This window comes from Globicephala melas, chromosome 1 (assembly GCF_963455315.2).
Source record: "Globicephala melas chromosome 1, mGloMel1.2, whole genome shotgun sequence".
Taxonomy (NCBI): domain Eukaryota; kingdom Metazoa; phylum Chordata; class Mammalia; order Artiodactyla; family Delphinidae; genus Globicephala; species Globicephala melas.
The window spans coordinates 67633393-67660172 of NC_083314.1; the positions used below are offsets into that span (position 1 = coordinate 67633393).

A 26780-nucleotide genomic window follows, 5' to 3' on the forward strand; every position below is an offset into this window, starting at 1 on the left:
CCTCATGAGCTCTGGAAAATAGTTGACTGTCCTGCGGGATTATCTTGTCAGCTCATAGTCATGAATTTTAAAATGCAAGGAGAAGTCAGCAGGAGGTATGAGGAAGTCTTATTCTCCACCTGGTAGTACAAAGGGCTTGGGATCTAAAGTTAGACAGATCTGAACTTGAGTCTTGCCTGCACTCAGAAGCAGCGTGATCTTGGGAAAAGTTACAGGCACACCTTGGAGATGTTGGGTTTGGTTCCAGACCACCTTAACAGAGAGACTATCTCTATAAAGCAACTCACAAGGATTTTTTAGTCTCTCTCTTTTTTTTTTTTTTCTTTTTTTGCGGTACGCGGGCCTCTCACTGCTGTGGCCTCTCCCGTTGCAGAGCACAGGCTCCGGACGCACAGCTCAGCGGCCATGGCTCACGGGCCCAGTCGCTCTGCGGCATGTGGGATCCTCCCGGACTGGGGCACGAACCCGTGTCCCCTGCATCGGCAGGCGGACTCTCAACCACTGCGCCACCAGGGAAGCCATTTTTAGTCTCTTAATGGGTATAAAAGTTATGTTCACGCTACACTCTAGTCTATTAAGTGTGCAATGGCATTATATCTAAAAACACAATATACATACCTTAATTAAAAAATACTTTACTGCTTTAAAAAAATGCCAAAACAGTTACAATAGTAACATCAAAGATCACTGATCCCAGATCAGCATAACAAATATAATAATGATGCAAAAATTTGAAATATTGCGAGAAGTACCAAAACGTGACAGAGACATGAAGGGAGCAAATGCTATGGCCAATACAGCGCCGACAGACTTGCTCAGTGCAGGGTTGCCACAAACCTTCCATCTGTAAAAAAAAATGCAGCATCTGCAAAGCGCAGTGAAGTGGTACACAATGGAATGAGGTCTGCCTGTACTTCTCATCTCCAGGACTCTCTTTCTTAATCCGTAAAGAGTGGATCATAACACTTCTTTTGTGGGTTGCTGTAAGAATGCAGAGAGGTAATGCGTATCAAGGGCCTGAAATTTGTTGGATGCCCAGTGAATGGCAGGTGTCATTATTATCTCCTGGTGCAGAGGCTAGCATACTTCTGGATAGCTCATGGCTCATAAGCTTATTTCTCCAAAGATCTATCATTTCACAGACATCTCATCTTCTGTCTTTGCGCTTCTATTTTAGATGCTTCTGGATAGCTGACCCGAGGGCATCTCAGGGTAGTACAGAGGGCCTCTCATTTGGGGTGGCTAGGATGATGGGCTGGAGAGGGGTCGATTCACTCCATGGGCCTGCGTGTCTCAAAGATACTCTCCAGGCTTTGAACATTAGAGCTAGCATTGCGCCCTGGAAAGTCAGTGCAGAAGACCAGGAGGTCTTGCAGTCGCTTCTGGGACTCAATAGGAATTTCAAGCAAGAATGGAAAGGATGTGTTGAACTTAGCTGCTGTTCTCTTCTGCAACACTCATCTTTGAGTTCAGGAAGGACACTGAACCTGACAGTTACCTGTTAGATAATGCACTGTATTCCAGCAGAGGCCTCAGCATTGCTCTGTCACATGCCATGATCTATTTCTGTCCTTCCAAGCAGCCACCTAACCAACCTTTAATCCGAGAGATATTTCTTACAGACGCCTACCCCGTGTCAGGCTCTGTGCTAAATGCTGTGTTTTAGTTGCAGAAAAAGAAGGGCAGAGGAGTTAGAGAATACTGAGCAACTCAGATCAGAAAAACATCACAAAGCCAGCCTCCTAATATCAGGGGGAACAGTGAGGCCAACCTAGTTGATATAAAGGGGCTGAGAGCTAGGAAAAGAGACATAGCCTGGAGATCAGCCTTGTCATCCTTTCCTTTAAGAAACAAGGGGGTGAGCTATTATAAAAACAAATACAAAAACAAAAAACCTTGAGTAGATATTAAAATACTTAGATAAACATTATAGTTGTTAAGAAACCATTTAAATTCTATTTTATATTTTCTTCTAAAGCAGTGTGTTCAAGACTCCTCTACAAGAGCATTGTCCAGAAAATTTTAACTGCAGCTCAGTAAAAATATGTTTTTTAAATTATGCCCTAGCATACACATTTATATGTGTATATGAAAAAAACTTCAACAGTTATATTGATTTACTGCTTAATCTACATGCTGATATTATCCATTATATTTATTTTTTAATTCTAGTCTTAGCCACTCTATTAATTTCATAATCCATTGGTGGATCATGGCCTAAAGTTTGAAAAATACTGCTTCAAAGGGCAGTTACTTTCAACCCTATCCCCAGGTTTTGGAATTATAAATTCCTCAAATTTCAAGCTAATGAATATGTTCTAATCTTCTGCATATACCCACACTGTGTCAGGTGCTGCGACTAACACCAAAGACTCAGAAGATATCGTCTGGCCCCAAAGACTTGGCTCAATGCCGTGCGTAAACACGCAATTACTGTTATCTGTTCTCATCTTTGTTGGTATTATTAAGGAGACATGAAGAGCACACATATTTATATCATGACTAGCACAAAGGTCTTTGTGGACATTTTTTGATTTACTAATCTGGCATCTCTGGATAGTAGGCAAGAGGCAGTTATAATTGCCTGAGCCTCTCAAAAGTTTTTTTCCAAAATCAAGTTTTGTCTTTTGTTAGTATCACAGCCATGAAATTGACGCCCAGAATTATTTGTTGCCCTCAGCCTGAGGCTCAGAGCTTCTTGTCTCTTCTGAACCTTTGTCTTCTAGTGTATTTGTTTTGTCTTCGTGTTATAGATGGAAAAATAAGGACACAGGATACTTGAGTCGGGGATAAGCCAGAATAAGAACTTAATTCTACCAATTACCGAGTCAGGATACTTGATACTCAGCCTTTGCTGTAATTATGAGTTGGGTAGAGTTTATCTTTGGTGCTTGAAATGTTACAGGCAAAATACAGATTATGCATTATCTCTTTTCTGCTGAACTGTAATTTAATTTTGGATATGTGCTCACACTTAATTTTGATAAAAACCAAAATTTAAAACTAGTGCAACGGCTTCAGAGCATATTTAATCTATAATAGTGTGTTGTGTGCGTTCATTTCTTTGCACAATCCCTGTAAGAAAAAAAAAATTGGTCAAGTGGACAATTGATCATTGTGATCTTTGCATGATGAAGATGATGTTAACAATTATGGAGCCCTCACTCTGCACAAAGCATTGCCTTAAGCACTTTATATGAGTGAACTAACTTAACCTTTATATCAAGCTGGTGAGGAAGGCAACGTTATGATAATTCCCATTCTACAGATTAGGAAGATGAACATGGACAAAGTATTAATTTGCTTAAAGTCCTACAGCTAGTAATGAAAAGAGCCAGCATTCAAACGCAGGCAGTTCAGCTGCAGTCTGATTCGTTAATAACTAGGCTGTATTGCCTAGTTGATAAAAATGTACACGTGTATTAAAATTGACCTCACGGGGCTTCCCTGGTGGCGCAGTGGTTGAGGGTCCGCCTGCCGATGCAGGGGACACGGGTTCGTGCCCTGGTCTGGGAGGATCCCACATGCCGCGGAGCGGCTGGGCCCGTGAGCCATGGCCGCTGGGCCTGCGCATCTGGAGCCTGTGCCCCGCAACGGGAGAGGCCACAACAGTGAGAGGCCCGCTTACCGCAAAAAAAAAAAAAAAAAAAAAAAATTGACCTCACGTTTTGTTCTCGTATTTCACTGACAGCTCTCCCTGCTAGTTATGGCAGGGCTCCAGGTACTCTGTCAGACTTACTACCTGAGAGACCCCAACTGAAAAATCTTTTCACGTACAATTAAAGCAATGAAAACAAGGTGATTTGAACTGAGTCTCCACTCCCTTTCAAATCAATCACAAGTTTGCCTTCTGTTCTAACCTCCTTAAGGTTTCTCCTTAATAATTAATATAATTAATAACTATCACTATACTTCACATGCACACCTTTTATAAGGAAGTAGGAGGCTTTCAAGGGTCCAAAGCCGACATGATGTATGAATGTGAAAGTACTTTAAAAGTATGCATAAGGTACTATTATTGTTTTTTGTTGTTTTGTTTTGTTTTTACAACTACTCAACAAACTTCTGTTCTGCTCCCTATGGCTTATTTGATGGCACCAGGAAAAAACAGTTGCTCTCTTTGTCCAGATGAGAGGTAGAGCCATCCAAACCACAGTCCTCGTTAATTAAATGGATAAAAGTACAACGGTGGAGTAAATCAGTACCTATAAAAACTTTTTCTAACAGGCTGACCTGGAATGTCCTGCCGTCTGCTATAACCCCACTCTCAGGAGAAATGCACTCAGATTAGTTTTTCCGGCGGCGGTGATGAAATTTGTGCTTCTGTCTATCCATCTTCGTATCGGATCCTCTTTGGGTACAAGGGCAGGGCTTTGCAGTGTGACTGGTGAGTGTTAGGAGTGAAGTCTCTGGCCATGCAGAGCCAACCCATGACTTTGACCTTTCATGACCTGAGCTAAATAATCAGAGACTCACTTTCCTTTACTATCATGTAGTAAAGATGGGGTAGGAGGTGCAGAAAAGACGCCAGTTTTCTTACATAGACTTTCCAGCCAAGTCTATCAACTTTTAGATTTCCTACCAAGAGTTTTCATGATGGGTCTAAAGAAGCTTTAGACAGTATATGGAGCAAAAGGAAGAATCACCCCCAGTAGTTCCCTGTGTCCTGGTGTCAGTGACCTAGGAAAAACCCAAAGTCCAGTTTACTAAGGATTGGTGGCAAACCAGGTTCTGGCTTCCTCTGAGCACTTTGATATTTGATGCTGTAAGAGTATATGGAAAACTGAGTAATTTAAGAACCATTTGGATTCTTAGTGGTCCAAGTCCAGGTTTGCACATTGGGATCCAGAGCTGTGCTTTTCTCTTCTTGGGGATTTGAGTAGCATGTGCATGTGTGCATTGGGTAGGATCAGTGGACCAAGCTGGTGTTCGAAGTGAATGTCCAGGTATTCCTTCTTAGGAATCATAAGTGGGGGCGGGGTGGAAGCAGTGACTGAACCAACTCAGCATTCGTTCCATCCATAGAAATTTGCTGAGTGCCTGCGTCGGGCAAGGACTGGGTTTGGGGCATGGGGGGGAACAAGTAGAAGTATATGAGGTTTGGCTGATGAGCAAATATTTTAGAGCACAGACTGTGTAGCTGGCCTATTATAGGTGGTTGAGTGAAAGCTCTGCTCTTATGAAACATACTCTAATGGAGGGAGACAGTCAATGGCCAAATAAATAGATAAATGAGATTGTATGTTCAAATGAGAGTTACTCTTCAAAGTAGTCACCCTATAAAACTTATTCTACGTATGTATTTTAAAAAATACTGTGGACTCCTGTGGAATGGGCCTTGAGGATTTAATGGGTCTGGGGGTACAGCCTGGGCTTCAGGGATTCTTTGGAAGATCCGTGGTTGACTCTGATGTGCAGCCAGGGTTGAAAACCACTGATCTAGTCGAAGGTGAAGCTCAGGGGGACAGAGTTGGGGCACCTCAATCAGCTGTTTTTCCCAACTGCAGAGCTTTGGTGCTGAACCAAAGAGATTCTAGAATTAAGACAGAAGGCAGCTTTTTCATTAGAGTGAGAAGGGTGGTGAGATTTAGCAAAGAAAAATCCGGTTAAATTTGAATTTCCCATAAATAGTGAATAATTTTTTTGGTATAACTATATCCTATGCCATACAAAGTTATTGTTTACCAGAAATTCAAATTCAACTCTGTGTCCTGTATTTTATCTGGCACCTGTAGATACAGTGAGCATCTAGTGGGGAGCGGGTGTAACCAATAGGGTGGTGATTGGTGCTGGAGCCTGCACAGGTGTATAAACAGATGATTGATTGACTGGTTGGTTGATGCTAGCTAGATAGGGAGAAATGTAATCCTGTCTCAAGACACCCGAGTTCCCATTTCCCTTACGTGTGCGGGTTTGGCCCCAGACAGGCACGAGGAGGCTCCCTCTCTTGGGCCTTAGAGAAAGGCGGCGAGTGGGAATCTCCCGTTACCTTGGCAACTCCCTCCTGCAGTCAGTTCACAACCCTTTGAATGACGCTCCTGCTAGGCGCTCACCAGTCCGATTTCTTTTCTTTCTCGCTCTCGTTTTCGCTCCCAGCGCTCAGGCTGAGCCAGCGAGCCGAGGCGGGGCTCCCCGTGCCATCAGGCCGGGAGGGAGTGCGAGGTGCCGGGCGCCCCAGCACATCCGGGCACCGCATTCACCCGCTCCTCTGAGGCCCTTTAGAAATATACAAGGACGAGCGCAGAAACACACACGGACGGCAGTTTTATGAGAAAAATGCAGATAAAGAGCCCGGCGGTAGGGCCATATGTTCCCCATAATCTCCAAAGCCGTCACTTCAATTAGAGCCTCCCCTGAGTTCTAATGCCCGGTCCTGAGTAAACAAGCCGCTCTGAAAGCAGAACTCGGTTTCCAATTAAAAGTGTACTAACATTTCTCCTTCCCTTAATTCCCGCCGAGCAAAGCCCCGCGCGGGCGGAGGCGCGCCCGGGTCGCGGCGAGGTCGTCGCCGGTCCCCGCCGCCCCGCGCCACCGCGTTCCCAGGTGACGTCAGGCGGGCCCGGGATTAGGGCCCACCCTGCGCTCCCCGCGCCCGCCGCAGAGTTAATTAAAAGTAATGCCACGGTAAATCCGCCGCTCTCTTCTGGTGGAGCCGCCTTCGCCCGCGGGCCAGCCTTGGAGGGAGGGCTTTCCGAAGCAGGTGCTGGGGATTTGCGTGCGTGAGTGTGTGTGTGTGTGTGTGTGTGTTTGTTTTAAGAGGGAGGGACGTGTTGTTGAGTTTTGGAGGCTGAGATGACCTTTCCCCCCTCACCCCGTGCCTCCACCCCTGCACGTGCACTCGGATGGGGACAGACAGAGGCACAGACACATGCCACCTGAACTGGGCTTTCCTTTTGGCTCCCAGGGGACCTACGCATCCTGGATTGGATTTTGTTCCTGGGACTCAGGACTCCTGCACACTGGGCTGCAGATATCACTTACTGATATGTCTCCCCCCACCCCTTTCATGCCCCAACCTTGAGAATTCTAAGAGCATAAATAAATGGTGGCCAGATCTGAGCTTATTTAAATAGCAGGAAAGCAACTTAACACCAACTGGCCTTCTTTAGGAGCTCTTTGGAGTGCTGAATCTGAACCTTGCAGGTCCTTCAGCCTCTACATCACGGCATTCTAAAAACCTGGTCTCTATGGATGCTTTCTGTTCAGCACAACTGGTTGAAAGTTGCCCGGTTTCAGATGGGAGAGTGATTGCTAGATTAACTTTCTGGCCTGCTCTCTATACCATGAAAGAATCAAAGAATTGAAACCATTATCTGAAAAATTCCAGAAACATCAACAAGCAGAAAAGCCTCAGTAGATCATTCAAATGCAAATGGTTTTCCTTCTTTCATGAATTAACGACCCAAGTAATTACTTTAGTTTTCAGCTTGGCCTTGGTGGTGAAGACCTCAGAGAATTAGTCTAGCTAAGTCCATGACTGTTTGTTTATTCCTTACTCTCTGATTGATGCTAACTAAATTAAATTGAGGCCAGTTCAGCAAACATTTTGAGGACCTATCTATCTGTCAGACTCTGGGTTAGATACTAGTGATTACAAGAGGAAGGGAAACAACCTCTGTGTTGCAAGCTCTCAGGTTCCTCTGTGGATAAGAAACTCCAGTAACAAAATAATTACAGTAAAATATAATATGTGTGTATGTTATAGTGGAGGTACAAAGTGCTGTGATCGTAGAGATGGGATCAGTAATTCCTCTTGGAGTGTTTATACGTTATTGGGGCAGAGGGATCAGGGGACTGTTTTTTGTTTGTTTGTTTGCGGTACGCGGCCTCTCACTGTTGTGGCCTCTCCCGTTGCCTTGCGGAGCACAGGCTCCGGACACGCAGGCTCAGCGGCCATGGCTCACGGGCGCAGCCGCTCCGTGGCATGGCATATGGGATCTTCCCGGACCGGGGCACGAACCTGTGTCCCTTGCATCGGCAGGTGGACTCTCAACCACTGCGCCACCAAGGAAGCCCCAGGGGACTGTTTTTAAAAATGCTCACAATGGATGTGACATAGTAGAGTGGTTTTGACAGAGTACGTCATTTTCAGGTGATGAAAGGCAGATGAGTACATTGTTAGAATGGTATAGCTTTGCAGGTACAGAGTTGCAGAAATAGGAATGTATCTGGCATGAGAGGAGGGCTGGAATGTAGGGTTCCTCTGTGGTAGTGGTCCCCAGCCTTTTTGGCACCAGGGACTGGTTTTGTGGAAGACAATTTTTCCACGGACAGGGCAGCGGTGGGGGGCGGGGGGATGGTTCAGGAGGTAATGTGAGCAAGGGGGAGTGATGGGGAGTCTTGGCCTGGTTCCTGACAGGTGTGGCCTGGTTCCTGACAGGCCTCTGACCAGCAGTGGTCCAAAGCCCAGGGGTTGGGGACCCCTGCTCTGGGGGTCTGAGATCCTGGTGTTGGTGAATGGCAAGAGTGATGCCAAAATGTGAAGTGTTTTGTGTAGCATCTTATCTTATCCTGATGGTCATTTAAAGTCTGATCAGAACTTTGTAAACACAGCAGTGACGTTACTCAATCTGTGCTTTCAACATAGAAGTATGGAGGGTGGGTTGGAGTTGAGGTATGACTGCAGTCAGGGAAGCTGGGCAGGAGGTTATTACCATGTTACAGGTGAGGGATAAGGCTTGAACCAAGGCACAGATTAGAGAGAGGTTTCAGAGAATTCTTTCCTTCATTTATTTATTCAATACCAAGTGAATCTCTACTATGTGCCAGGCATCATTCTAAGTGCTGGGGACATAATGGTAAACAAAACAGGCCAATATCCACCATTGGGGAGCTTAAATTCTAGAATTAAATGATGTTAAGTATAGGAAGAAAAGCTGAAGTTGAGGGTGACTTTGAGGTTTCTAAATTGAAGGAATGTTGTTATCACAAGCAGAGCTAGAAAGTTCAGAAAAGAAGGAAAGATCTAGGTAGTGAACTCAGGTGGGTCGTGTTGAATTTGAAGGTTTTTGTGGACCACGTGCATGTGGGCAGTTGAACACATCTCTGGGATTCAAGAGGGAAGTCAGGTGTGGATTTGAGGATCACAGAAAAGCTGAGGGTTTAAAACTAGGTAGTTTTTCACCAGTGTCTCCACCGATGCAGTTGTTTGAGTCTGCATGGCTATGGGAAAACAAACAACAAAACAATAACAACAGACATCAAGTACAACAGTGGTTCTCAAAGTAAATATATCCCAGGACCAGCTGCATCAGCATCTCCTGGGAACTTGTCAGAAATGTGAATTCTTAGACCCTACTCAGACCTCCTGAATCAGACGCCCTAGGGGTGGGGTCAGAAATCTGTGAGGCTGTTGCCCTGTAAAATTTGAGAACTACTGAACTAGAGCAGCCCATACAGCCTACCAGATACAAGCCATGATGACTGTAGCTCACGCATGAGCAGTACTTGTTAGGACTACTGTCTACAGAAACGCATGCGTCGACATCCAGGACACCTGTGGGTTGTTCTGATTCCCCCAGGGAACATGTGGACACAGACGTTAATTTACATCCTGAAGTGTTATGCCTTGATTCCAGCTTCTTTTTTCATTCTAGTGTAATCTGTGGTATTGTGGGGCTTCTACCCTGTCTCATTCACCTCAGATTCTGATGAATGCAGTCTTCTGTTTGTCCATGTTTTTATTATATCCTCAACCATACTATGAATGAAAGGACCTAGGCATCAGATAAGGCTTGACAAAACCGTTTCTGAAATTCCTTTTAACTCTGATTCTATGGTATGAATGATGCTCACACACACACACACACACACACACACACACACACAACCATTCTACAAGTCCCTCTTTATTACCGTCACCTCCAATGTGATTCATTCAGGCAACACTTGAACCCATCCTCTGTGACCAGCCTCAGACTGGTCACTCAGGGAACATAAAAGATTCAAAAACCACCACCTCCGTGGTCCAGATGGGCCTCAACACACTCGAACTGACCAGCAAATAATACATTATCGTCTGAATAAATTGACAGTGATTTGATGTATATTCTAGGGGTTTGAATGATTTTAGAGAAGAGAGAAGTTGATGAGGACGGGAGTAGTCAGTGATCCAGTTAATGCATTGTTTTAAAACAGAGGCTGTGCACACCTGGATTTAATTTCTAGTTCTTCCACTTGCTAGCTGGTGACCTGGGGTAAGCAGTGGGAGCTTCCCTTTCCTGGCTTGTAAAATGGGCTGTTGTGAGGCTTGTACAGGATAATATGTATAAAGTGTTTATTGGGGTGTCTGGCACACAGTAAGTGCTCAATAAAGAGAATGTGTCGTTGTACATATGCACGGGGGACTTTTGCTTGTCGTTTTGACATCCTATTCATACACTGGCAAAGGAGAGTGAGGAAATCCAAGAAGTGATAACATTCCAAGGACATCTTCCGACTCACCACGGTGCCCTTTTCACATGGTTGAGAAGCTGTGTGTTAGGCGGCCTGACAGTGATTCGAGGAACCACAGCTGGCATTACCTCATCTAACAGCTGGGGTGTGATGAGAGGGAATTCAGGCCCTCAAAGGAGGGACAAAGGACACCAGACATGATCCCTGCAAAGTGGAACGTGCCAAAGGGAGTGTGACATTGATTCTAGCGCTTTCCCCAAGAATTCGTTTAGATTCATGTGTATGGGGCAGTCTGGTTTGAATAGTGTTGATTTTCTTCATAAACGAACTACAACTTGGGAAGCTTCTCACCTTTGCAGAAGTATGTGCCTCCCCCAGCACAGATGAGGCAATGATATCAGACGTTTCCTACCCTGAAAAAAGTACAGGGAAGTGTTCACTCTCCATCACTCCTTCCTTTGCTCGTGTCTCCTGGTTCTCTGGGATGCTGTAAGCCTACTCCATACTACCTGTAAGAGAGATCCATGGAGACTGGGTTTTCCCTCCAAAAGGCTGGTAGAACCATGCACTGGAATTTTTCCGGTGCTTTTCCTGGGTTGAGAAAGGGAACGGAAAGGCCTCCCTCTCTTTGATGAACCCTGGGTCTTTGAGCCAGGACACAGTAATTGCCAATGCGAAGGGCTCAGTGCAGGGCTGGACCTCTCCCCAGAGTGTCAAGGCTCCCACAGGCCTCTGCACACCCTCAGCTGGAGCCTTTGCTGCCCTAGCACAGGGGCATTCCCCCAGCTGTCCCTACACCATGAACCATGGAGGCAGGTTTTACAGAGTGTTCCCCACGCTGTTCATTTTCTTTGACTTTGGGTGTGCCCAAGGGCCAGAAGGAGGTTTTTCCTTCTCTTTGTTTGAGAGCTTGTCCTTGAGAGTACTTAGTCAAATGCATACGACAGACTGGTTTCAGTCACTGTAATGCCCTAATGCATTTGGATAGTCTATGTGGGCAAGTTCCCTATAACAACAGATCTATAATCCTTAAGGTTCCAGAAAGTTGGGTGAAACTTGTATCTCAAAGGCTAGAATTCTCAAGTTATAAGCTCTAGAATTTATGATTTTCAGAACAGGTTAAAATGCCTATTACATTAGTGTAAGTAGGGGGGAAGGATTATTCAGACATAATAACAATGGTTATAATTTTGCATCAAACATAGGTTCATGTCACCCAACTAACTTGAACTCTCAATGAAGCAGAATGTCATTTGAAGTCCTCCTGTGGTATAAAGAGTGAATCAATCAGAAAATAAATGGATATTAAAGATTTATGTCAAGCAACAACCTTGAAAAAGTGTTTTTCCAGAGTTAGTCCCCACTCAGCCCAATCTTCTAGACTTTCTACCCTTGCAGGTGTATAAAGCAATTGTTTATGCTTAAAACAGTATCCTTCAGGACTTACTCAAAAATTGAGAACCATACAGAAAAGACTAATTCGGTCTATAACCTTAGTGAAGCAGAAAGATGGAATAATTTACATTAGAAAACTTTATATCAACAGATGTTAGGCGTGTTGGTGCTCAACCCTTCAGTCTGAGCACATGGCGTTAACAAGAATAGCACTTTTCTACAACATCAGTCCTGGGGTTCCTGCCCCCAAATCCACAATTTAAAACAAATAATGAGGAAACATCAGCCAAACTCAAACTGATAGACTTTCTATAGAATATCTGGCCTGTATTTTTCACGAGTGGAGCCTCACGAAAGTCAAGGGTTGAGGAGCTGTCCCAGATTGGGAAAGGTTATGGCAGCACAGCAACCAATTTCAGTGTGGCTTCCTGGGTTGGGTTGTGGACCAGCAGGAGGCCGTCAGAAGGACAATTAGCAAAATTTGAATGAAGATTCAAATTTGTATTGCATTAATGTCACTTTCTAATTCTGACAATTGTACTGTGGTTATGCAAAGATATCACGATTCCTAGGAAATATTTAAGTATTTAGAGGGGGAAAAAAACAGTAGCCCATTCCCTGGGCAGTGGGTCAACAAAGTTTTATGCTGAGGTGTTCACCTTATCAGCTGAGCAGGAGCCTGACTCAGAACTGTCGAGGACTTTGCTCCTCTCACTACCTATGATGGATACTTGGTGTGAGGAAGACTGAGCCAGGAGACTGGGAGCCTGTAATGCGGGCTGCTCCTACTAGGTGTATGATCTTGGACACGCTCCTTCACCTAACTGGGGCTCAGTTTCTTCAGCTGTAATGTGAAGTCATTGATCTGGATGTTCTCCAGGTTCCTTTATTCTTTGATGACGACCTGTTTCTCAGCATGTTCCAACAAGGGGCAGCTGGAAGGTAAGTGATAAAGCTGTGTTTATGTGCTGAATTGTGAACAATGTGACATGGCAGTGGAAACCTGTTGATTTCACTTAACTCATGCAGGGACTTATCGCCTTATATGTAGGGCTGATCCCATCACCAGGGAAAGTGAAACTTGAAAAGTTCGTGGGAGAATGTTAAGATTTAGATTGTCATCTAGAGAGAAAATTGGCGGGTGTAGTCCTTAGGCATTGCCTAAGTGACAGTCTTGCTTTCTCCCTTCTATAGCTATTGATATTAAGTCATTATAATAAAATTAGAAAAAAATCACAATGGAAACAGAACATAAGCACAGAGGTTTTTTTCACCATCATAAACACCATCTCAGAAGGTCTCAGTCAGCATTTTTCGATGTGAGCTCTATTGGCATTTTGGGTGTGACCGTTTACTATTTTGCATCTATGACCTCCATGCCTTAAATGCCAATAAGGCCACCAGTTGTCACAACCAGGAAAAAACTGTACATTTGCAGATGACACTGTGGGACCAAACATTCCTGATTGAGAACCACTGGTCAGTTGAGTGATCATAACCAGATAGCAGGTTTGCTAATATTTTCTTTTTCGTTTAAAAACAGAGAAGATTGTGTTGAAAGGAATCTAAGACATCACTTCATAGTTGAGGAAACTGAGGTTAAGTGACTCATCCAAGGCACTGTAATTATTGAAGGAGGCATGTTTAGTATTAGGCTGTCTCTCACCCACTGCAGGGTTCACCCATTGACATGGTCAAAGAGATGTTTGGGACCAATAATTGAAATGACTGGAGGGCTGTCTATAACTTCTATTAATGGATGCCCTCCTCAAAGTCCTGAGCCTGAGGGTTTTCAAGAATAACCAGTTCTTTAACCAGTTTATCTGGTAAGAAAACTTAGGTGTCTAAGGAGGGCCAATGCTGTATTTCATATTCGAAGACACTTTTACTGGCTGCATTTTAACATATCCCTAATTGGGACGTGACTCGCAGTTGATGTGATGAGAAAGCATTGTATCAAAGTTTCATTTGTCACATTTTCTTCCTTGGTGGTCCATAAAACAATGACATGTTTTCTGATTAAAAGCATCTTATATTTGATGAAATATGGTAGATAACTTCCAGGACAGGTTGTAGGGATCATTTCAGTTTTATCTATCCCTAAAGGTGTTGCAGCATGTGGCAAAACCTGTCCTTTTAATTACTTGGTCTCAGTGTGACACAGTGGTACAGGTATTGGAGACAAACTGAAGGGAGGCTCTACCAGTAAAAATGATAAGCTGCCCAATTTCTCTCTCTTGTCCCTGGAATAAAGTTCCATTGAAGTCATTTCTGGCCTCCAGTTTTTGTCTGTGGCCTTTTGGATCTGGCCATGGTGCTGACTGCTCATAGACCTTTACTACTGATTTCCAGCAAATCCTGTACCTAAAATCTAAATCCTGGGGCAAATAATTGCCATGTCTTGTTACTTAATTCTACTTTGGCAAAAGCCTTCAAAAGTAGTTCCAAGGAAAATAACAAAGGAAGTGAGAGGATGATTTGAGCTACCTTAGGTTTCAGTATGGCTAGTGAAATCGAGTGTCTGGAGATACTCACCTGGCAGATGGAGGGACAGTTGCCAAACCTGTGAAATCCCTCGTCAATCTCGAGATCTGTATCAGCCAGGGACCAGCCAGGAGGACAGAACCAACTGTCAGCATTTCAAACAGAGTTTAATACAGAGAATTGGTTACACGGTGATGAGATTGCTGGGATGCAAACAGTTCGGGGTGGTGAGACAATCTACAAATTTGCAAAGGAGAGAAGCCTCAGAGTGACAGGTGATGTGACTTCTGTGGACATCTGGTGGAAACAAAAACTACAGTGGGATTCTTAGGTGTGCCTTGGAGCCGTGCAGGAGATGCAATAGCTACCAGAAACCACCCAAGGCAGAAGGGGGTTGAGGGAACACCTTGGTTTCTCCCTTTCCTCTGTTTTCCTTGTAAATGCCTCCCGTTGGCTGGACCCAGGCAGATGTAGCAGCCTGCAAGGGTCAGCCCCCAGGTGATACATAGGACATAGACGAGAGGCAAGGAAGAAATCTGAGTGCCAAGGAATTGCACTTAACCTGTGTAAAACAGATGAAGAAGAAAATTAGAGACATCTAAAATGGTGGAAAGAAAATTTAAAAATAAGTATGTGTTCACAAAAGTGAAGGCCTTCTTTTGTGTTGAGGAAAGGCATGTCTCTTGACTTCCTAGAGACAGGGAGCAAAGTATAGAAAAAAGCCCTGAACTAGGAAGGTAAGGGATGGGGACGGTAACTCTACTTCAGCCTTTGCCACTGACTCGCTTTGGCTTCCCATAGTACTGAGAACAAATCCAGAGTCTCCGTCATGGCCTGTGTACCCTAACCTGGCCTGCCCCTGCTTCCTCACCTCATCTTCTACCTCTCTCCTCTTCAGGGACTAGGACATGGCCCTAACAGCTGAGTCCACCTGGCCCATTCTGCTCCTCTGCTGGGGACATTCTGCCCTGAGCTCTCACATGGCTTGCTCTTTCTTGTCACCTTCAAATGTCACTTTCTCAGCAGGAGCTCCTCTATCTAAATGTCCAGGACCACTCTATCTAAAATGTCATCCTTAACTGTGGACTTCTCCATCACAGTCACCCTGTTGTAAATCTCTTTTCATTACTTTTCACTATTTAAATTCTGGAATGATCTATTTCATTCTGATTTGACATGTTTTCCCCAAAGATAGGTAGGTTCCCCAAAAGGAAGGAGTCTCATCTGTCTTCGTCCCCACTGTAGTCCCCAAACCTAGAACAACAGTGGCCAAAACATTGTGTGGCGTCAATACATGTTTACCGGAGTAGTGAACCAAAGAATGCCTTTAAATGACATTGAAATTAGCTGCTTGTATGACGGTCTCCTTAGTTTGAGACTAAAGTGTTTTTCCCCTTTCCTTCCTTCCTTTTTTTTTTTTTTTTTTTTTTTTGTGGTACGCGGGCCTCTCACCGCTGCGGCCTCTCCCGTTGCGGAGCACAGGCTCCGGACGCACAGGCTTCGGACGCGCAGGCTCAGCGGCCATGGCTCATGGGCCCAGCCGCTCTGCGGCATGTGGGATCCTCCCGGACCGGGGCACGAACCGGTGTCCCCTGCATCGGCAGGCGGACTCTCAACCACTGTGCCACCAGGGAAGCCCATTCTTCCTTCCTTTTTTTTTGTTTTTAAAACAGCAAAAAATTTTGGCCATTCCTCATGTTAGTAAGACCCTCTTGGATAGAGTATATGATATTACTTTATGATTACGTAGTTGTAACTGAGAAAATTAACATTTTAAATTTCTTAAATGTTTATTCTGTGCCCAGTACAGAAAACTGAGATTTGGAGAAATTAAGTAATTTGCTTCCAAAGGAGCCAGCATTGAACCTAGGTCTCTTTGATTTCAAAGCCCCTACTCTGAATCATTTCACTGTGTTGCTTCTACGTTTTAGAAAACTAAAATGCAAGAGCCTTCTTGATCAGCTCCACTTACTCCTTCACTGTCCATGCTCTGCTCTCTCTCTTGTGTCTAGAATATCCTTGCCTCTTCCTCTTTTATTTTAAATTTATTTTTGTTAAATCCAGCCTATTCTTTCCACAGTCTTCTTGAGTAATCCCACCCTGATCCCCAGTGACCACGTTTGCTGCCCCTCCACGGAATTCTTCCCAGCATCACACTGTGATGGGGAATTCTCCCCATCAAAACACTTCTCCTGCTGCTTTGTAAATGCCGCTCACCCGCTGTCTCCTCCACTAGCCTGTACATTTTTTGAGCCAGGACTCTGTCTTGTTCATGGATGTATGCTAAGTACTTTGCAAAGTAAATATTTTAAAAATAGAGAGTAGAATGCTGGTTACCAGAGGCTGGGTGGTGGGGGATTTGGGGAGATATCATTTAAGGGTACAAACTGGGAACTAGGAGATAAATAAATCCTGGAGGTGGAATGCCCAGCATAGTGATTATAGACAACAATACTGTATCATAAACTTCAGAGTTGCTCACAGACTACATTTGTTTCCACCACAAAAAAGAAATGATAATTATGCAACATGATAGAGGTGTCAGCTAATGCTACTGTGGTACTCATATTTTTGTGCACCTTAAATTTACACAGTGTTGTATGTCAATTATATTTCAATTAAAAATTTTTTAATTAAAATTTTTAGGTGAATGCATGAATGATTGAAGTATTAAGATCCCCCTGTATATTGAAAAATATTTATTCCTTAAAATAAAGAATCTATGAAACTAAGAACTCTTCTTCACTGAGAGGATAAAATTCAGCTTTGCATAAAGAGTTTGATCCATGCACAACTTCTTAGGTGTGCATTCATTCTGTAGAACAAGATGTGTGATATAAAGAGGAGCTATATTAGCTTAGAACCCGATAGCAAGGTTAAGCTGCAGCTGCTGTTACAGCCCATTAGCCACCTACATTTTCCCGAAGCTCAGCTGTATCTGTAATGGTAGGGTATTTCCACATTGCCAAGCTTCCTGATAACCTCTTGCCCCGGCTCTCACTGGCATCAGTAGAGATGAAACAGCTGACTGCAAGGGAAGACTCATTTTAAGACTTGGTCTAGGACACTAAGCTAAATGGACACATCTGATGACATCCGTGTTTTTGTGAGCAGTGCATAGCTTTGAATCATTTGGGTGAGGCAAGCAGAAGGGCCGCCCGACCCTTTGCTTCAATCCTGGAAGAGGCGATCCTAAATAGAGGGGAAGAGAGCAACTCCACACGAGGGTGAGGGAGAGCTGAATCATCCCCGAGTCCTTGTAGGGGCTCACTGCTCTCTTACCAGCTTAGGTGTCCCTGGCTTTGGTGTTTAGTGGCCGTGACACTTGACAAAGAGGCAGATCTGACCCCCACGCTTGGTAGGGTACTTCAAGACGACGCATACCAAGGGCTGTCCCTGCTCATGTCAACCTTAAGTCACTGCACACTCAACCCCACCTTTCCTCTGTGTGCACCATTATTATTTTAAAAATGTGTTTTTGTGAGATCGTTTAAGTTTAACTCTCTTAGCAAGATTCAGTTATAAAATACTGTGTTATTAACTCTAGTCACCATGTTATATGTTAGATCCTCAAACCTTATTCATCTGGAAGTTTCTACCCTTTTACGGGGCTCACACTATTTCCCCCACTCCCAGCCCCTTGGCAACCACTTTTCTACTCCCTATTTGAATATCTGGTCGTTCTTAATGTTGCCAATTCATGTAACAACTTAAAAGCAAAAATACTTTGAGGGCCAACACTGTCAAGGCCGAAGTAGCTAGTTTGCAACTTCTGGTTTACACTCGCACACCATTATTTTTAAAGAGGGAAACATTTTAAATCATAATTTTATTCTCCCCTAATTATCAAAACTGGCAGGAATTACTCTGAAGATTTGGAGTAATTGAAAAGATTTGAAGGCCTCCGTTAGCTGAAAGTAAGAATGTGTTATGATTGCCAGACCTCCCTGTGTATGCGTGCAAGGGTAGGGGTAGGGGTAAGGAGGAATGTTCTAGATCAGTGATTTTCAAAGTGTGATTCCTGGACCAGAAGTATCAGCATCACCTGGGAAATCATTAGAAATGAAAAGTCACAGACTCCATCCCAGACCTACTGAAGCAGAGACTCTGGGTGTGGAGCCAGCAGTCTGCGTCTAACCAGCCTTCCAGATGATTCTGAGGTGTGCTCAGATTTGAGAACCAAGTTTAGACTTGAATTCCAGTGGTCTTAGGTTCAGAATAACAGTATTCTTCCTCCCATCCTCATATCAACAGTAAACTCCATACTTTACAAGTAATGACGGGATTGCAAAAAGAGTTTTTAGGGTTAGAAATTCAAGGCTGGGGCTTCCCTGGTGGCGCAGTGGTTGAGAATCTGCCTGCTAATGCAGGGAACACAGGTTCGAGCCCTGGTCTGGGAGGATCCCACAGGCCACGGAGCAACTAGGCCCGTGAGCCACAACTACTGAGCCTCCGCGTCTGGAGCCTGTGCTCCGCAACAAGAGAGGCCGTGATAGTGAGAGGCCCGCGCACTGCGATGAAGAGTGGCCCCCGCTTGCCACAACTAGAGAAAGCCCTGGCACAGAAACAAAGACCCAACACAGCAAAAATAAATAAATAAACTCCTACCCCCAACATCTTCTTTAAAAAAAAAAAAAGAAATTCAAGGCTAACTAATTACACGAAGCATTCGTGATGGTGCTATTAGCAATGATTTCATCAATATCAAAACCATCTTGGGACACACAACGTCACTTACGGGTAATAATCATAACTACTCTGCAGATTGTTGTAATGGAGTTCACTGCACACAGTTATACTCAGTTGATAGTTAATTTAGGGAAAGCTCTTCCTGTGATAAATATTTGTTTTCCTCACCCAATCTGTGTTCTTACCCGTGAAAAATCACGGCTATGGAAATGTCTGTTGAAGCTCTCTCAGTTAGGAAAGACAGCCCAGCTGGAAGGGGCTGAGGGCCTCCTGCCCTAGGGCCCCATCCTTCCCACAGCTGCCCTTGGAGACTGTGCCTTCCGGTCCCCTAAGGAATGGCGGGAGGACAAATTGCATGGTACCTGCCCCACAGCGTTGTCCTCCCTCTGTCCCATTTCCATTTTCTTTTCTTTAGTTTCCTTCCTTCCCCTTTCTATCCTTCGTTATTGTATTTTGGGTTTTTCTTTTTCATGGCTCACTTTCCTGTTCTCCTTGTGGAAGCATAACTGGATGGGTACTGATGAAACTGGGCCATCAGTGGAATCGATATCAACATGAAAGAGAAATACAGATTGTAGTTTAAGGGAAGTAAATTTCATTCCAGCTGAGCCCCAAGTATGGAAGTAGCTTGTAATTCTATAATAATTTCTGTAACCCCTGGAAGTTGGTTGGCATTGACAAATCTGTGAAAAATGGAAACACAGGGAAGACTCTGCAGCACGCCTGTTAGTGCAGTGCGTCACTTCATTCTGTATTAACTGGACACCAACTACTAAAACTATTAATCTCCTGAGTGTTCAGCATGGTATTGTATGTGGAGGATACAAAGATGATTTAGATTTGACCTTTGTTTTCTAGAAGCTTATTCTGGTTATATAGAAGGTACACAAAATTATAATGATGATAGTTAGACAGCATTTGTGAAGTTCTTATCATGAGCTTAGTGCCATAAATACTGCACATAAATTGTCTATATCATTATTATAATTATCCTATTGGGTAGGTGCTATTAACCCCATTGGACAGATGGGAAACCAAGACTTAATGCAGAGGCAACTTGGCCCAGACTACTAGCTAATAAGTGATGGAGCAAATGTTGATATTTAAGCCCAAAGCACTGCTCTTAACCACTCTGCTGTAGCGCCTCCGGGAGTACGTCATAACGGAATTTCTATATTAGTCCAGTGCAATTTTTTTTTTCAAAAAATCTTAGCACTTGCAATATTGTCTTTGGCTAAAATAGTTGGAGAATAATGTAAGGCAACATATAAAATTGTCTTCTAATTTGCATATACTTGAGTAATGAAAACAGTGGAGGTAGACAAACACGTGCTCCAGGTGTGTGGAAAGGGAAGAAATTGACATGCGAAGGAGTTGACGGAGGCTTCAGGAGAAGATAGATTTGGATCTTCTTGGTGGTACAGAATTATGGAACCGAAAGAAGCTTCTCCCACTGCCCCCAATCATTCTTTGACACATTGCTCGATTTTATTTTATTAGCATTTAACATTGTTAAAGAATAAATTATGTGTTTCTTTATTCCTTGTCTCTCTTCTCCCGCTAGAGGTAGGAGAGCAGAGGCTGTCTGGACCTTGTTCACTCCTTATCCTGTGTCTAGAAAGGTGCCTGTACGTAGTAGGCACACTCATGATGTAGTTGTTGAATGACAGGGGTTCCGTACGAGGAGTGTGAGTTTCACAGTCAGTGGAAACATACAGTAAGTTCATGAACACTCAAGATGCATAATGAGAATAAAAATATTTAAAAATCTTACATTTTTATGCTATTTTACAAAATTTTTTCAAAGTGCTTTTACTTACTCCTACTATTGAGTTCATAATCCTATCAGGGTAGCTTGGCAGATCTTTATTCCCCTGATTTTACAAATTAGGAAGGTGGGGTTCAGAGAGGTTAGGTCATTTGCTTTAGGTCACACAGCAGGTGAGTGAGTGGTGGACATAAGAACAGAGGCTAGGTGTCTGACTTCACTAGGTGTCTGACTTCACTTTTCCCTTCTCTTTTGAGCCTATCAGCAGTTTGTGGAATGGTCTAGAGTCTGAAGGCACAGACTTGGCTGGGTATTGGCCTCGGCTGCCGTTCCAAACCAGCAGAGGGCCTGCAGAACCAGGACGTCTCCACCAAGGGGGCAGGCATTCAGATCAGCTGTGGTCCTCTGGGCAAATTCTCTCTGTGGTCAAGTCCAAAGTGAATTTGTCCAGGGAGGACTCACTTCTGTGATAACATTTAGAGTGTGAGCCAATTCACCCCAGCTCCGCAGTAACCTAGAGCAGGGGGTCCCCAAGACCCAGGCCGGTCCGGGGCCTGTTAGGAACCAGGCTGCACAGCAGGAGGTGAGCGGGCAAGGAGCCGTCTGCCACTCCCCGTCGCTCATACCGCCTGAACCATCCTGCTCTCCCCCCAACACACTCCCCCCACCCCCCACCCCCGCCCCGTCCGTGCAAAAGTTGTCTTCCCCGAAACTGGTCCGTGATGCCAAAAAGGCTGGGGACTGCTGCTGACCTAGAAGATTGTTCGTTTGGGTCTTTTTTACTTGGGAAAGAAAATTAACCCTTTGTCTCCCATCCCAGATCATTTTATCCTCCTGAAGACTAGTGATTAATGCAGCAAAATTGGACTATTCCAAAGAGATATGGTATTGATCCACTTAAGTCAGTTCGTAAATCGGAGCAAACACACTCCAACCTCATTAATATGAACTGAATATAATGTCATGCATGTCACACCCGTGCCTAGTGAACCATCGGGCTGGCGGATTAATGAGCTTTTATTGAGCCTGAGAGCAGAGCCCCGAACGTCTGATTCATCTTGTTATGAGATTCCCAGTCTCCTTCTCTGGGGCTAGCCGAATCCAAACGAACAAGTTATGGTTTTTATTTAGTATATGCGTCCATGCTTGATTGGAATACAGTGATGTAGGGGTAGAGGTGTCTGCTGATATCTCGATTACCAGGATTTCCAGTATATGACAAAGCTATCTATGCATAGGTGCTTTGAGCATGTACACCTCTGCTTAGCAGTTTGGGTTGCACGTGGCCACGTTTTCCTTAGGAAGGGGAGGAGAAAGAGACGGAAAAACTAAGAGAAGAAAAGATGCAGAGTGTGTGTGTCTGTGTAGAAGGGGGGAGGGAGTGAGGCACGGCAGATGCCAGCACAAATCCTTTTTGAATGCGAAAAGACCCCAAACTGATGCAAATTCACAGTAATTCCACCAGTCAGTACCAATACTGTCTCTTTTCCCTACAAACCTCCCAGGCACAAGGTTTCCCTTTCAGGAGCACCAGCCAGCAGAGAAAAGCAAAAGGAGAGGGGTCCAGGCTGTGGCAGGCGCCAGCACTCCCAGAGTGAAGACCCAGCTCCCCTCGAGCGGCTGCCTGGATGTCGGAGCTGGATGCCCTTGCTCTGACCTGCCTTCCCCTCCCTCTGCCTGGCACAGGAGTCTCCATCCACAGTGGGCATCGCTGAACAAAGGTGTCTTTCTTGGGACCCTTTACCCACAGCCTGACTCAGGAGAGCAGCTCGGCTTCTGTCTGCCCTGCTCTTGAAATGCCTAGTGCCCTGTCCCTGAGTGGGGTCGCAGTGGCAGGGGGTGCCTGGGGAGGGTGGGTAGGAGTGGGGGGAACCTGGATTTAAACTAAGCTCTGTCCCTTTTGGACTGAAAAGAATGGCTTTTCCAGCAGGAGCTCAAGAGTGTGAGTGGATGATCCGTACCCCTCAGAAAGCCTTCCCTTTTCTTTCCTCACTCTTTAATAACAGTGATGCTGCCTGCCGTTGGGCCTCACCTGATGTTCTGCAAGTCACAGGTATCCTTGGATCTTCAGATCCAGCAACCCCAGAGGCAGCTTAGGCAGGAGAGGGGAAGTGGGAGTGGAAGACGGAGCATCCCAGCTGTGTGCCCTTGGGCAAACATCACCCACGTCCGTGGGGCCTGGTTGACTCATCTCTCATCTGTGGTAAAAAAAAAAAAAAGGGGGGGGTTGCATAATAACACATTTCCTGCCTCCTACTGTTCGAATAGAAACAATGAAATAATGCAATTGTAAAGTGAAGAAGCCCAGTCAACTATTAGCTAAGGGAAAGGGCTTTTAATTTCATCTTGTAGATGAAGAAATTGAGTCTCAGAAACGTGAGGAATTTCATTTAGGGGTATACAGCTTAGTAGCAAAATTAGAACTAGGGTCCAAGTCTCGTATTTCATGGCTAAAGTTACTTTCCACCACTCCATATGTTCTTTGGATATAAAGAGTGATCTTTTCGTGGTCTTTGGCAACCTAGCATCTAGATTGCCTCCACTCTTGGGCTGGGACGTGCACAGGTGACTGTCATTTGCTTATGCCTGGTTTGCTGGTTAAAAAGCCTGTTTCTCTGCTCCCTGTAGGAGTGTCTCAGGCCTGGGCTTGGAAGCAGACAAGCTTTGCGTGAAACCTGGCCATCCCACCTAGGCCCTGTGTGTTGGGGGAGGTTCCTGAAACTCTCTGAGACTGTGTTTATTCCTTAGGTAGGAGAGGAGTTCCGCCAGTGCCTGCCATGCTGTGTTGCCACAGAGATGAGATGAAATGTTTACCCTGGACACGGGGCCTGGCACACAGCTGGTGGTTGGGATGTGGGCATTTGCTTCTTCTTTTTCAGGGCCCTTGTCTAGCGCTGAGACCTGAGAGACTCCCTCACCCCAGTCTGCAAAGTGGACCTGGTGGCCTGGTGGTGTCACCCACACATGGACACAGCAGTCTAGCAGCTGGTGTCTGTGCTTTCCCGGTCCATGGTGCCCTGCGCTCTGGGTCCACAATTTTCCTGTGTAGCTCCAGACACAGAACTCCCCCCATGTCTCACCATTGCTAACAGCATCGGCTCTGGAACATCAGGACCCCTTCAGTAAGCTCCACGTGGCCTCTCCACCTTGCATTTCTTCTCCCCTCAGAAGTGCACCCTCTGCCAGGGCCTTGAGGTCTCCCTCATGCCCATTCTCTCCCCTTTTCTCCAGTTCAAGGCTGAGCCATTCTCAGAACCCCTGCCCTCTCCCCTCTGCTTTTCCAGATCCACGCCTCCCTCCTCCCTTGCATGTAGGCTCCTGCCTTTACTAGCTCCTCTGGCACTTTGACACCTCTCTTTCCTATATGCCTACATTTTTTTTTTTTTTTTTGTCTTGTAGCCATTTTCAGGGACCTTAAAGACGTCAGTGTCTTTAAGGCTCGTAACACGGCTTTCCTATTGCCAGCATTTTCTAAATTTCTGCAGAAACACATTCAGGTAAGCAGATTCATTGGCTGGCTTTATGCCTACATTTTTAAATTGAAGTATAGTTGATTTAAAATGTTGTGTTAGTTTCAGGTGTATAGCAAAGTGATTCAGTGTTTTATATATATATATATATATATATATATATATATATACTTCTACAGATTCATTTCCATTGTAGGTTATTACAAGATATTGAATTTATAGTTCTTTGTGCCATATAGTAAGACCTTGTTGTTTATCTCTTTTATATATAGTAGTGCGTATCTGCTAATCCCTAACTCCTAATTTATCCTTGCCCCCCTTTCCCTGTCTATATATACCGTGCCTAAAGAGCATAACCAAATACTATTTTATATTTATTGTTTCACACGTGCTAACTCTAACACAGTTTTCTGTTCCTTGAGAGCAAGGGGTCATCTCAGATCTCACTCATCCCCTTGCGATGCAGTGCAGGGTGCTGAGTACCTAATGACATGCAAGGTACTATTGGATGTACCTCATCTATTGGATGAGCCTCGCTTCCCGGGTCAAGGTCTTGCTCCCATGCTGTTAGAAGTTCTCTCTGGACCTAAAACGCCCTCTCTGCCCTTTCCTGCCTGGCAACTTCTGTTCATTGTCATTCACTTTCACCTCAAGTGACACCTGTACTGTGTCACCTTCCCAGTTCCCTCCTCCAAGTCCTCTAAGCAGAGCTATTATTTTGGCATTGTAGCCTTCTCCCCTATTAATCTGGGATCTGTGAGAACAGAGGGCAAGTCTTAATCATCTCTGTAGCCCAGAACTGTCCTTGTTCAGTGCGTGATACACGAGCCCACGATAAATGCTTACTGAACGGGTGATTACGTGAACAGGTGCAAGGCAAATCTTTTCCGGGAACTTGATTTGGGTCTGAGTTGAGACCTCCTTGAAGAACTCTGTGTGAGGCAGTTTCAAAACAGTAGCTGCAGGGACTTTGCTATGCTAGGGAACTTTACCTACTGCCTCTTGAATGTGAAATGCTGCCTTGCATCCAGTTATGCTCCGGGAGAATGGAATTCTGATCCATTCAGTGCAGGGCAGCGACTGAAATAGTTTCCTACATATTCTGTCTTCATAAATTCCTCCCTTACTTCTTTCCCTCCCCCCTCCACCCACCACAAGTCCCAGACCCTTCCTCTTACTCCCCCGGCCTGAAGGACATTTATGAGGCCCATCACGTGGGAAGCATGTGAGGCCTGTTCCTGCCTCTCCCTTTCCTAGCACGAGGGTCTCTGGCCCTCCTCCTTCACCGTCGCCTCCTGGGCCAAGCTCTGATATCTCTTGCCCTGTTTATGAGCTGTTGGGATTTTTCCAACAACCTGAAATGAATCTGTGAGGCCCCACAGGTAGTACAGCCTGTCTCGGGGCCATAAACCATGGCTGGGTCTTTCATCTGCCATTGCTTATGTCATAAATGAGTGGGGGGACCAGGCAAGCGGGAAGCAGCAGCCCCCGAGCCATTCCAGATTTTTTTTTTACAAGAGATGGGAAAGAAAGGCCCTGAGAAACATGTTCCAACTTTGTGCCAAGCAAATTCATTTCACCCTGGTAGGCTGTGCGTGGAGACTTAATCTCTGGACTTCCCCTCTAGGAGTCAGATTTATGCTGCGTTTGTGTCTAAATGGCCTCCAGGGATGCTGACATTTGTTGCTGGAGACAGCAAGTGGTGTTCCTTTCATCTCCGCTGAGGGGTGTCAGCTTAAATTATGAGGGATCGCTCTGGCCTGCATCTGGGTGTGGGAGCCTCTGGCAATGCCGAGGGGCTGCCCCTCCTTCCGCTTCCGAGATGTCTCTGCTGTTGGAAGGTTTTTCTGCATCTCCTGCTCACCAGTACTCCTGCTGGCCCTGGGGAGAGATCTCCTGGCTCGTTTAGAACTTTCCTTTCTCTTGGACAAATCAGTAAGTGTATATTTCAGGCACTGCCTGCTTTCATGGAGAAGTTGGCATCAGAGTCAGGCAGCCCTGCCCCTGCCGAACGAGGAGATGGGAGCCTCCCTGAACAGTCTGGAAGTTCCCCGAGGGAGTCAGAGGGCACTGCTATGCTCGTAATATTTACGACCCGGCAGACGGAAGCTGGGTGACGGTTAGCGATGGTCTGCATTCCCCTTGGCAGCTGGGTCGTGACATCTGTCTGCACTTTGGGAAATGCCCAAAGGCCTTCCATTCCTCTGTCTTCAGAGTTTCTCTTGCTCAGATCTGCCAGGACACCTGAAATTCCATGGTGGTGACTGTTTGGTTGGAGGCATTCCATGTCTATGTGTTATTGACTGTGGGAGAGGACACTTCAGACCCTGCTAATCCCTGACTCAGTGTAGCAGATGAGCAGTGCTTCCTGCCCCAGAGTCAGAGCGTGAAAGCCTGGAACACAGGATATGTAAGTTTTGATGGAGAACGGGTCAGGAGAGGTCTAGGGCAGGGGCCGGCAAACTATGGTATGCAGGCCAAATCCGGCCTGGTGCCTGCTTGTGAAATAGAGTTTTACTGGAGCCCAGCCATACCTATTCGTCCTGTCTGCGGCTGCTTCCGTACTACAGTGGCAGAGT

General features: G+C 45.2%; 1 protein-coding gene and 1 non-coding gene across 2 annotated transcripts in view; one reads left to right on the forward strand and one right to left on the reverse strand.

The window, feature by feature from the left end:
• LMX1A (LIM homeobox transcription factor 1 alpha) overlaps window positions 1-26780 on the forward strand; it is a 152798-nt gene that overhangs the window by 111126 nt on the left and 14892 nt on the right. The window lies entirely within an intron of this gene.
• Window positions 24123-24252, reverse strand: LOC115847974 (small nucleolar RNA SNORA33). The gene has a single exon (XR_004037548.1). It is a non-coding gene; the product is annotated as a small nucleolar RNA SNORA33 (small nucleolar RNA).